Source organism: Callorhinus ursinus, unplaced genomic scaffold (assembly GCF_003265705.2).
Source record: "Callorhinus ursinus isolate GAN/ISIS: 27379988/994484 unplaced genomic scaffold, GSC_fseal_2.0 scaffold4, whole genome shotgun sequence".
In the NCBI taxonomy this organism is placed as follows: Eukaryota; Metazoa; Chordata; class Mammalia; order Carnivora; family Otariidae; genus Callorhinus; species Callorhinus ursinus.
The window spans coordinates 41,260,633-41,271,997 of record NW_027397066.1 but is presented as its reverse complement, the minus strand read 5'-3'; the positions used below and the strand labels follow the sequence as shown (position 1 = coordinate 41,271,997).

General features: G+C 44.5%; 1 non-coding gene across 1 annotated transcript; it reads left to right on the top strand.

Moving 5' to 3' along the window:
- The first annotated feature begins 4,502 nt into the window (after positions 1 to 4,502).
- On the top strand, positions 4,503 to 4,624 carry LOC112836162 (small nucleolar RNA SNORA26). Its single transcript, XR_003211410.1, has one exon. It is a non-coding gene; the product is annotated as a small nucleolar RNA SNORA26 (small nucleolar RNA).
- Positions 4,625 to 11,365: the final 6,741 nt, after the last annotated feature.

Genomic DNA, 11,365 nt, shown 5'->3' with positions numbered 1-11,365 from the left:
GTGCTCACCCAGCCTGTGACCGAGCGTTTGCATATCAGGCACACAACCCCATTTCAAGTCTCCAAAGCCACTCCTGACAAGTGAGGAAGCGGGGGTCTCCTCAGTTCTGCTGCTTGCTGGGCCCCTGTGCGGAGAGTGGTCGCCTGATCGCCCCACAGTTTGCAGTATATGGCAACCCTGAGCTGGGAGCCCACTCCTGGTCTCACTGATTCCCGCCGGCTTCCTGGCTCTGATGCCTGGGAGCTCTGCCATACTCAGGCACCCTGGAGGATCCTGAGACCACACCGTCCCACCTCGGGTTCCTCCCCCACTTAGCCACCTGAGCACCTTTCAGACAGGGACATCCCTCACCAGAGCAGACTTCTAAAAGTTCCGATTTTGCACTCCATTGCTCTATCACTTGCTGGTGGCAGCTTACAGAGACCCCCTCCCCCACCCTTTATCTTCCCATATATCACCTGGGATTCACTTCTCTGCACTTCCTACCTTGCAGAAAGAGATTGCTTGTCTATTTGTAGAGTTGCAGCTATTCTTTTCTTAGGTCTCCGGTTGAGTTTGCAGGTGTTTAGAATGGTTTGACGGTTATCTAGCTAAATTCCTGGGACCAGACGAAACTAGGGTCTCCTACTCCTCCACCACCTTGGACCAACCCCTATCTTAATGAAAATAAAGAATGCAATTTTGAAAAAACAAATAGACCTCCATTTACAAGGCAACTCTTTCACTTCCTTTCTACTGTTTTGATTATCACTTGCAAGATTTATCTTATTCCTGTTTTGTTTAAATTTGGAAACTGGAATGTTGACGAGCAGCTGATAAAGCACATATTCCAGACTTGAAAGTTTTAGCTTAGTATCAACTCTTCAGGAAAAGAAAAAGCTAGCAGATTTTCATTTTTCATGAAAATATGGCAATAAAAATACATTTGCAGTTACAAAACAGGTCAAGGTCATTTGCAGCACTCATTAATTCTGCCACTCCTGTGAAAAATGCTAAAAGCAATGCCTACATTTTGCAAACAGAAAAAAAGTTAACAGGTTTCATCTTGCACTGGGTATAAGAGCAAAGCCTATGGTAGAGCCAGAAATAGAACCTGAATGCATTCATGTTCCTTTTTTGATATAGAACAGGACTCAACTCAAGCAGTCTCATTAAAATTGTGCTACAGAAGAAACAGTTCTACCTCTTCACTCAATTTTCCTTAATATAATTAAATGGTTCATTTTGGCTGTGCTTTCAACTGGATACCTTATGCTAATTCATTTAACCAAGTATCATTTACACAGTAATTGCATAGAATACACTGGATGCTAAGCATAATAGGTAGCATGTAATCATTTTAAAGAATTCTTTTAAGAGAAAGCAATATTTGAAATCCAATACAATCAACCATTAGAGGAGAGCAAGCACTGTTGCTTAGGGTCAGCTGGTCAACATTCAACTTCTAATATGGCTGCCTTAATATAATTCTGGATTTTAAAGTGTTCAAAATTAAATCCCACAATCACTGTGAAGGAAAAGCACCTTCAAAGTTGCAGAAATTGAGAATTCCGTGCTGCCATCCTGTGTCCACCATCTGGACACTGCAGCTATGATTTCAGCTTCCTTCCCTAAGTTTGTGCATTTACACACAAGTGTTGGGGTGGAACTTGAGTCAGTGCTGCCACGGTGTTTCAATGCGCTTAGAAACCCTAATATGTCCACCAGCCCTCTATACTACTGGACTGGGAATAGAATAGTTCTCACAAAATCTTAGCAATATGTGGATCCTCAGGAGCAAAATGAGCAATTTCATCATGCCTACTGGACCCCGTGGGTAGCTGAAAGAATTAAATGAGATCATCTACGCAGAGTGATGCAAGCACAGAGCAGGTAGTAAGTGATCAATAAAGGTTAGCGCTTTATATCTTTAACACACTGGCCTGACACATGCCAGCCTTGCAAACAGCAACATTTTATTGGCGTGCGTTTATATAACACATTATCAGTAAGCATCATTTATGGGCTTGTTTAACATGGTCTTCAAGGCCCAGCATGGTCTGGCAGTGACCAGCATCTCCTGCCACGTCCCCCACTGCAGCCCACTCTATATCATGCCTTATCCTGTATCTCTCTTCATGCCCCACCCCTTGGCTTTTGATGCAGAAGTCACAGCAGCCTTCTTGCATTTCCATGAAAGCACTGAGCTCCTTCCTAGAATACCCACTCTGCACATGCACTCCCCTCTCCATGGAACTATCCCCCGGGGTCTTCTCCTTTGCCCCATAAACTCGTCTTCAGTTTTCTGCTTAATCAGAAAGCTGAGTCTTTGACCTCCATTGTAACACTTAATGTTAATTTTGGATTTGTGGTGTGATTCTTGTATTTGTGTCTGTTTTACCCACTAGACTAAAGGTTCCCCCAGGGCAAGGTCCATGTTTGGGGATTTTTTTCTCACTATCTATATCCCTCCAGGTCTACCACAGTGTTTGGCCTATGTTAGGTTCTCAATACATACAGATTCTATAAACGTATAAACATACCCCAGTAGGAGGCTATGACTCTCAAGGACTGAGCATTTCTCTTTTTCTGCTTCATTTCATAATCATTATTCCCCTCACCCCTGGCCTTCACTACACTATGAAAATATACATATTTTACTAGGTTAAAATAGCTTGGGGAAAATAAAATGTAAATTTCAGTTTAAAAAGAGAGGGAAGAAAAGAGATATCAATGAAATAAACATAGCTAGACATGGGGCAGTGAGCCAACATTAGCAAGGAGCAGTATGAGTAGTAGTTAAGCCACTACTGCAGGCCCATTTTAGGGCTGGGAAGAAGGACTGGGAAGCTGAAGGCTTTGAAGACCCCTATCCCATCCCCACCACACTTAATTTTCTTCATGAGTCTCCTCTCACTAGTGACTTCCGCCAGAACTATGCACCCCAGGGCAATGGCCTTTGTCTGTCTGGGTCTCCTCTGCATTATCAAATATGGACCAAAATAGGACCCTACCCATGTGCAGGGTGCCAACCAAGCATCACTCCTTAAAGAGCCTTTTATCATATTTAGTCATTTCTGCAGTGAAATATATTTCAAAAAAAGCCCACTATTAACAGTTATGTTGAGTTTTGTTTCTTTGTTTCTTAGAGGCAGAGGGGATGACTATTCACAGGAATGACTATTTGCTCTCTTCAGTTTTTCAAGTTTTAATAAATACTTATGTTTTTCTCCTTAGCATAAGACATATTGGTTATTTACGTCTTGATTTTTCTTCTCCATTTGAATGCCAGACTAAGGCCTTTGTTTCAACCATTTGAGGATTAGAAAGCTACTCAATGTGAATAAAAATGTGGCATGGGAAAGAACAGCTCAGGATTTTAGGAGGTTGTATGACCCAGAGCTGTGGCCCAGGTGCTGAGCTGGGGAGACGTAACAGCTAAAGCCACGCCAGGAGAGTCCCCGAGGAAGGAATGTTGGCCTGCAGATCCTGAGGGACGCCATTATCTCACCTGGTCCCTCAGGCTCCAAAAATGATGCCCTGCTCAACTGGACTAGTCCCAACAAAGCAGAGCCAAGAGTCCTTGGAGCTGAGACCTTAGGCGCCAATGGCCGGCCCCGCCCCCTTCCACCCCCCTTCCCGACCATTGGCTGCTCTCCCCGCCGCCCCCGCTCCTGCCTTCCCAAGGGTTGGCTGCTCGCCCCGCCCCCTCCTCCCGCCCCGCCCTCCCTCTGGGGGATTGGCCACCCTCGCAACCCACTTTGCGGCCCCGCGCATCTGGCGGGGTCTCGGGGGTCGTGAACCTTTTGTCTCGCCAATTTGGGCGGTGAGTGTGGCTCGGTTCTCAGGTCCCGTGTGGCGGGGAGGGCGCCCGGCCTGCGGCCCCGGCTGGGGCTGCGCTCGCCCCGCGTCCCCTCGAGCTTTGCCCGCCCCGAGCTCCGCTGCTCCCGGCGGCCAGAACGGAGGGGTAGAGCAGTCCTCCGAGGCCCGGGGGGGCGGGCGGCGCAGCTCGTCCCGGGGCCGCGCGAGGCACAGACGCCGCGCCGGGCCGCCCGGAGGCCTCCCCGCGCCCAGGCCCGGGCGCCCTGATAACCTCGCGCTGTGCTCCCGCAGGGCGCCGCCGCGGCTACTTTGTGGCGGGTTCGGGGGGGTTCGGGGCCCGCCCGCCTGCGGCTGCGGGAGCCCGGCCCGACCCGGGGACCCGGGAGTCTGTCGCCGACGTGTGCGGGGCTGCAGCGGCCCGAGCTCTACGCGCAGGTAGGTCCCCGTCCTGGGGTGGAATGCGAGGACCCAGGCCGGGAGCACGTGGCCGGTGACGACCGGGGTTCCCACGTGTTCGGTTGTAAGGGCCCCAAATTGTCTGGCCTTTCCGATAGAGGGAATGCACGTTGCCGGGCTCCCCCCGCACAACAGCTGCTTCCGGTGGGTTTTCAGGAAAGCGCTGAGATCCAGGGGATATTGACGAGGGAGGCGTGCAGAGATCGTAGAGAGAACCCTGTAAAAATCCCAAACGGTCCTTTCCTGTGCCCTTTTAAGGTTGACGGGGTGCCGTAAGAGGCTAAGACAGAAGGGTAAAATAAGTCTCCATAAAACCCAGGGAGGAGATTGTAAAACTCCTCTTTGGATCCTGTCTGGAGTCACAGCTGAACCAGAGGAAAATTTTCTTTCGGTTCAAGCACCCTCCTGATATTTTAACACGGCTCAGAGCACGAGTGATGAAATCAAACTTAACCTTAGCATTGATGGTACATTCAGTGAAAGTGTTGGCATTTGTCACTGAAGGCAGGAACCTACTAGAAAGACATAAAGACTATGAATTGAGAACATCTGAAGGCACCTGCTGACAAAGTTCACAAAGCCTCTGGAGCCAGACTTCACTGGGTAGAAACAACAGATCCAGAATACTCGAAACTGACCCATTTTGAAATAGTTTTTGGTCACCCCATGCCTACTGACATCTCTAAACCTTCCATTCCTGGATTGGGTGAGCATATGGGGCCTTGAGTGAACAACTGAATACGTTGACTAGTTATATATAAGAACCGTTGGAGCACATGATCAACAGGTGAAAAAAACATGGTCTTCACTTACTACTAACAAGCCTTGCCATACCTTTCTCCCAAGAGATGGAGTACACATCAAAGTTTTTAGAAGAAAGTGCATTATCAGCTCACTGGGAAAGGCTTTAGGAAATACTGTTAACCATCTACACTGTTATCAAAATAAAAATCTTCCAGGATTCAGATAAGACACACCCAAGCTAGATCCAGATCATCACCCCTACAACAATTAGAAGGCTGTCCCTATGAGTGACCTCAAATTGAGGATTTCCAGAGCCTACCCAGGCTCCAGAAGCAGATGACACCATGAAGTAGGCAGCTTTGTCCAAAATCTGGAATCAAGAATGTTGTCTTCATTTATTTTCCATTGAAGCCTTTCTCTTTGACCTGGAAAATTCTCTGACCTAGAGATCTTTTTTAAAAGACCCTTCCTCTTTTATTTCCAGAAAGATTGGCTGGAGGTTGCTTGTCCTGAACTATTCTCCCTGTGTTCCTCCACTATGGGCTCCCTTTCAAACAGTGTCTTGCTTCAACTAACCCTTGGTGCTTTTTCAACAATTCTACCACAACCCCATTACCCACTCCCACCACTCTTCCAAACCCTGATGCCTTAGCTATTTATCTGATTGCTGGTTGTATCAACATCTATATAACGCACAGGAACCTGAACTAGTTTTTGTTCCTGCCCATGGAAATACCTGGTGGACCCATTCTGTGTAGTGGATGTAGAAAAGGGAACAGTATCGACAAACAAGAGGACAAAATCACTCTACTTGGCATTAGGAAACTTCTCCAGAAGCTCAAGTTCTCTCATTTACTCAGGTGAAGCTTTTGGAGGGAAATTTTCCTCTTCGCATTCAAAACAAAAATGGCACTGGACCCTTCCTAGGTAACGTACCAAAACAATACTGTAATCAAACACTACGGTTTGATTCCACAGATGGGTCACCTTCAGACCTTCTATAGATGTTGTAAATGAGTCCAAGACTGATTATTATGATGCAGATGTTTGCCTAGTCACTGGACAATATTCCTGGTTTGCAGGCCACACAAGTAGGACCTGGAATAGCTTGGTTTTTCCCCTAGTTGGTCTGCCCAATACCCAAGACTACATATGGGTGGCCCAAAATTCTGGAATGACCTGGTTAGGTAATGACACCCATCTCTGTGGCTGCCAAAATCAAACCAAAAGTCTTCTATACCAGATATTTTGCAAATTGTTTTGCTCTTCCAGGCTGACAGAGGCACATGGTAAGTGGAGATGTGCAGATGCCAACATAACCAAAGATAGAAGTCATGATGGACACCAGATGCCAGCCTGGTGGGTCACACGTTCCACTCCGATCTTGTCCATGGACGACAACTCTGGTGTTTTTATCTTCGGTGGTAATAAGGTATATAAGGCATTCCTACCTAAATGGTCAGGGCGATGTGGACGTGGCTACCTGGCACCTGCCCTCACCAGGTATCCCACTTTAAATGCTAGCCAAATCACAAACGCAGGCTCCTTAATAAACAAAGTAGTGCCCCATAGATGCACCCAACCAGACATCATGGACAGTCCACCCATTTATCACAACACCAATTCAATAAGGACCCCTTCTCCAGGTTTGGGAACGTCGCATCTAGAGGAAACAATTCTAAATATTTCCAAAGTAATAGAACAAGGATTCGCTGCCACAGTGTAGACCTTGGAAGCCCGCCAATCGAGAGTTAGCAGTTTACTCTCTGCACTCCAGAATCACCATCTGGATTTATCTGCTGCTCAGCAAGAAGAACATGTACAATCATTGGCAAACAATGCTGCCTCTATACAACTCAGAAGTCCTGTCTTGTCTGAACCGTGTGAAGGGACATGTCAACAATCTACATCGAACGAGTGAATTACGGTTTAATTGGACTGACCTATTCTCAGGCATGAGAGACCGGTTCAGTGGCCCATGGGGCCCTGTGTTTGGATTTGTTCTTCCCTGCTTATTCATCTTTGTCCTGATCTGTGTTTCCGTTCACAGATCTCTTACCTCCCGAGTTCCAGCCCGAGTCCTCTCTTCACAGCAATACACTGGGCTGCTAGCTCGTGAAACTTCATGTCAGGTTTCAAACAAGGAACTCAGGGGGCTAGCCCCGCCAGGAGGGCATAAAGACCGCTTTAAACTGAGAACATCTGAACAAACAGCAGCCGCGGAAAGGCCCACTTTAAACTTCTCTTTGATGACTAAAGCGGGCCTTTCTGAGAATTCAGCTGTCATAAACCCCTCTCCTAGGGAGCCTTTTGGAAGGGAGGAGCCTGATTTGGTATCAAGACATCCTGAAGAACTGTGTTAAGTCCTCTATCTGCTCCTTCCGTACTTTCCCACTGAAGCCTTAATACCCCATTCCCTATCCCATTAAGCTGGTAGATAAAACCTCATCCCTGGCTGTTCCAGCAGCCGCCCTTTATAGCCTACTCCCACATACATATATAATAAACTTTCCTCCTATTAATCTGCTCATTCACAGGCCCCAACCACTTGAACTTGAGATCCTGTATGTGTAATAACTGAAGACTCTCTTTACTTCCCTTCAGGCGAAAGCTATAAACCATTGAAGCTGGGAGGGTTTGGTGTGCTCTCCTGATCTGTGTGCATTTAATCTCCAGTCTAAAGGAGAAGTTTGCCTGGTGTGAGGTGTAGCCATCTGATTTCCCGTGGGCTGCGGCAGGGAGGGTTGTAGGGACAAGGTAACATTCATTGTGTTGAACACGTCATCTGTCCCGGCCCGTAGTGAGGTCCTTCCATTTATTAAATCCTCCCCATTTGGCAGGTGAATAAACGCAAAGGGTAGATAACTTGCTAAAGATTATATCATTACTAAAAAGAGCAAGATGCAGAACAGGGTGTCTGATGTGCTGCCTTCCATAAAGCAGAGGAAATAATGTGTATATGTCTACATATATGTAGTTACTCGATTTTGCAAACAGACCACTCAGGAAGGATAGATAAGCCAGAAGCTAATGGAAGTGATTACGTTAAGGGGCACGGGCAGTGAGAGTCACACCCCCTTTTTTAAAAGTTGAATATAAACAAACTGATGAACATTTTAGCAAACTGACAACTTACATAGAGAAAATAGTTCTTTCAAGTTTTGCAAAAATAATCCAGTAATTCTGGGTACATCCTTAGAGGTGGGATTATTGCTCATAGTAACTTTGTCAAAAGATTGAAGAAACAGACTACTCCAGTGGTACAGAGCATAATAAAACCTCCTGGGCAGAAGTCCTACATCAGTTGCTTTCCTGTGTATGTTAAACAAAATGCAGCTGAACTCTTGACATTGAACCTGGAGAAGAGATTAAAGTAATCACGCAGCTTTCAGTATTGAGTGTGGTATGTGGATCATATGGTAGATGAGGGATGCAGGGTGCTAAATTAGAGTGGCAGAAGTGTAAAGCCATTGAGGGAAAATGTTAGGAAAAGAAATCTAGATTCACGATAACCTCAATTTTCTTCTATAAAATGGAGGTAAACAGTAAAGGGTGGGTAGGACCAATACTGCTTACTCCTCTTTTTTGGCCATAAAAATTAGTCTTATTAATTGCATTTTGGGAGAAGGTTGATGGCCACTCACCTTGGATTCAGTGCTCATGGTGATTGCTGAAGAGGTTTAAGACAAACTAGATTATCTCTTGTGTGCCTGTTGTCTGTTCCCTGCTAGAATGTAAGCTTCACAAAGACAGGTATATTTGTTGAGTCACAATGAAGAGGATTGCGGTAAAGATGAAAGAATGCAGGTCAAGCCCTCGTGGTTGACCATGGGCATTGCTTAGCTCCATGTAAGATGGGGTTCGCCAATAGACAGTGTGAATCTCTGGCAGATTTGAACTTTTGCATTGACTCTTGTCGGGTATAAATTTGAAAACTTTTGAATAAAATTGATTATTAGATTTGGGAGTTATTGGGGCGCCTGAGTGGCTCAGTTGGTTAAGCATCTGCCTTTGGCTCAGGTCATGATCCCAGGGTCCTGGGATCGAGCCCCACAGTGGGCTCTCTGCTCAGCAGGGAGTCTGCTTCTCCCACTTCCTCTGCCTGCCGGTCCCCCTGCTTGTGCTCGTGTGCTCACTCTCTCTCTCTCTCTCTCTCTCTCTGTCAAATAAATAAATTTTAAAAATCTTAAAAAAATATATATTTGGGAGTTCTCGTCCTGGCTTGCCTTGTTTCCCTTCAAGTATTCAGGTACATCAGACACCTCACGCATACATGCAAATGTATTTATTGAGCCCATTAATTTCACGATGTCAAGTATGAACAAAGTTATGAGGAAAAGTGAAATGAGAGTGCAGTCATTGGAAGGTTAGGAGATGTCTATTGGGAGGATAAGTCTTACCAAATAGCATGAGTGGTTTTGAGATATGTTAAGCCCTACAATATTGGGTTGAAGGATAAGAAGCTTTTCTGCTTCCATATGTAAAGTTTATAGGGGATAGAAAGTCCTAGAAAATAGTTTCAAGTTACTAATGATGGATACAAAGACTTTTTTATATTTGAAACTTAGAGGAAAAATATCTTTGTCATTATTCAACAGAACACAATACATTGGTTGGGAAAGGAGTTTGTTCTTTATTAGCCAGCTCAAAAGGCTCACTGGATGTTTTATCAATTCACTGAATTATTTATCAACATTTACTGCAAGTGAAAGATGCCCCAGATCAAGGGCCATTGTCATCAATTCTTTTAGAATTAAGAGTAATCCTTTGAATGATTGTTAACAATGGTGAGTGATTTGAACATCTTAACCTACAAATTGGATTAAGATGGCTCTTCAAAAGACATTGTTTTTAAGTGTTTTGTCTGCAAATTGATACCATTTTAGAAGTTTTGGTATAATTAGAATGAAAAATATCAAAATTGAAATATTATGCAAATGTTCTGTTTCTCATTTTAACTCACAAAATTGTAGCATTCAACAGTAGATCCTGCCTGTTGCAATTATTACCATGGTCTTTAAATGGTGATTTTCTACTTCTACATTTATTACTTTAAAAATTCTACTGTATGGAAGATTTATTTCAATCATTTTTATCAGTATGGAATCATGGATATACACATTATTCTTTGGCTGTAATGCAGTACTATCATTTCTACTCATGTTCAAATTGCCCCAGCTTTGGCCCCTGAGAGCTCTTTCAAGTTGGCTCCTACATCCTTTTGTCATACACCCAATCCTTTGTTGTCTGTTTAAGACTTCCTTTCTGGAACATCAAGATGCTCCAGCCTCATCTTATATTTTTCCTGCACAGCCTTAGAACCAGTCATTTTCTAAGGAACCATGATTCCTTTTACTGATAATGTTATTTAGAGACGAAAATCAGGGCACAAAATGTGCTCATTGCCACTGCTAGTAGGGTGTCCACATTTGGTGGGCAAAGCTAGGAAATCTGTGTACATGAAGGTACCTATATTTCTATGTCTAGACATAGTAAAATAAATGAGTTCATACTGATTTCCCCAACTCATTTATGATGTGGAGAACAGAGGCAAAAGAAATATAGAAAAAAATTAAACTTCCTCATAATTTACAGCCCATTGATAAGTACTTGGGGCAGGCAGAGTGACCTTCCCCAAGGAATTTAGCTGCTCAATGTTAATACTTTGCTAGAGGTAGAAGACAACCTTAGCTTGAGATTAGCCTGACCTCCAGGTTCCTGTAAAAATCCCTTTGGAAATTTATTTATCTCTACCCCCCCAAGATATATTTTAACAATCATTCTCCAAGCATATGGCCCACTGATATACATCTGAAGAGTCTCATGACTAAGGTTTTACTAGACAGTAATAAATGATCTTTTCCTAACAACAGCTAGCTTCTCAAGGTCCTGGAAACCTTGCTTCCAAATTCCTTAGAGACCATCCCTAACACTCTCTCAACTTGAAAGTGTATAATCAGCCACTCCTCACAACCCCATGCAGCTCTTTTTGTCCAGGGATCCTGACCCTGTGGTGTTACAAAACCACACCTTTTTGTACCAAAGACATCTCAAGAATTCTTTCCTGACCATTCTTTCCTAAACCCCAACTTTTCACATCAATCTAAATATTTTTTTCTGAAACAATGAACTATTTTATCATATATGTATAGGTATATATCTCATAAATGTATAAGCATACAGATACCTCTTTTTTTTATAAAGATTTTATTTATTTATTTGAGACAGAAAGAGAGCACATGAGAAGGGGGAGGGTCAGAGGGAGAAGCAGACTCCCGCTGAGCAGGGAGCCCGATGCGGGACTCGATCCCAGGACTCCAGGACATGACCTGAGCCGAAGGCAGTCACTTAACCAACTGAGCCA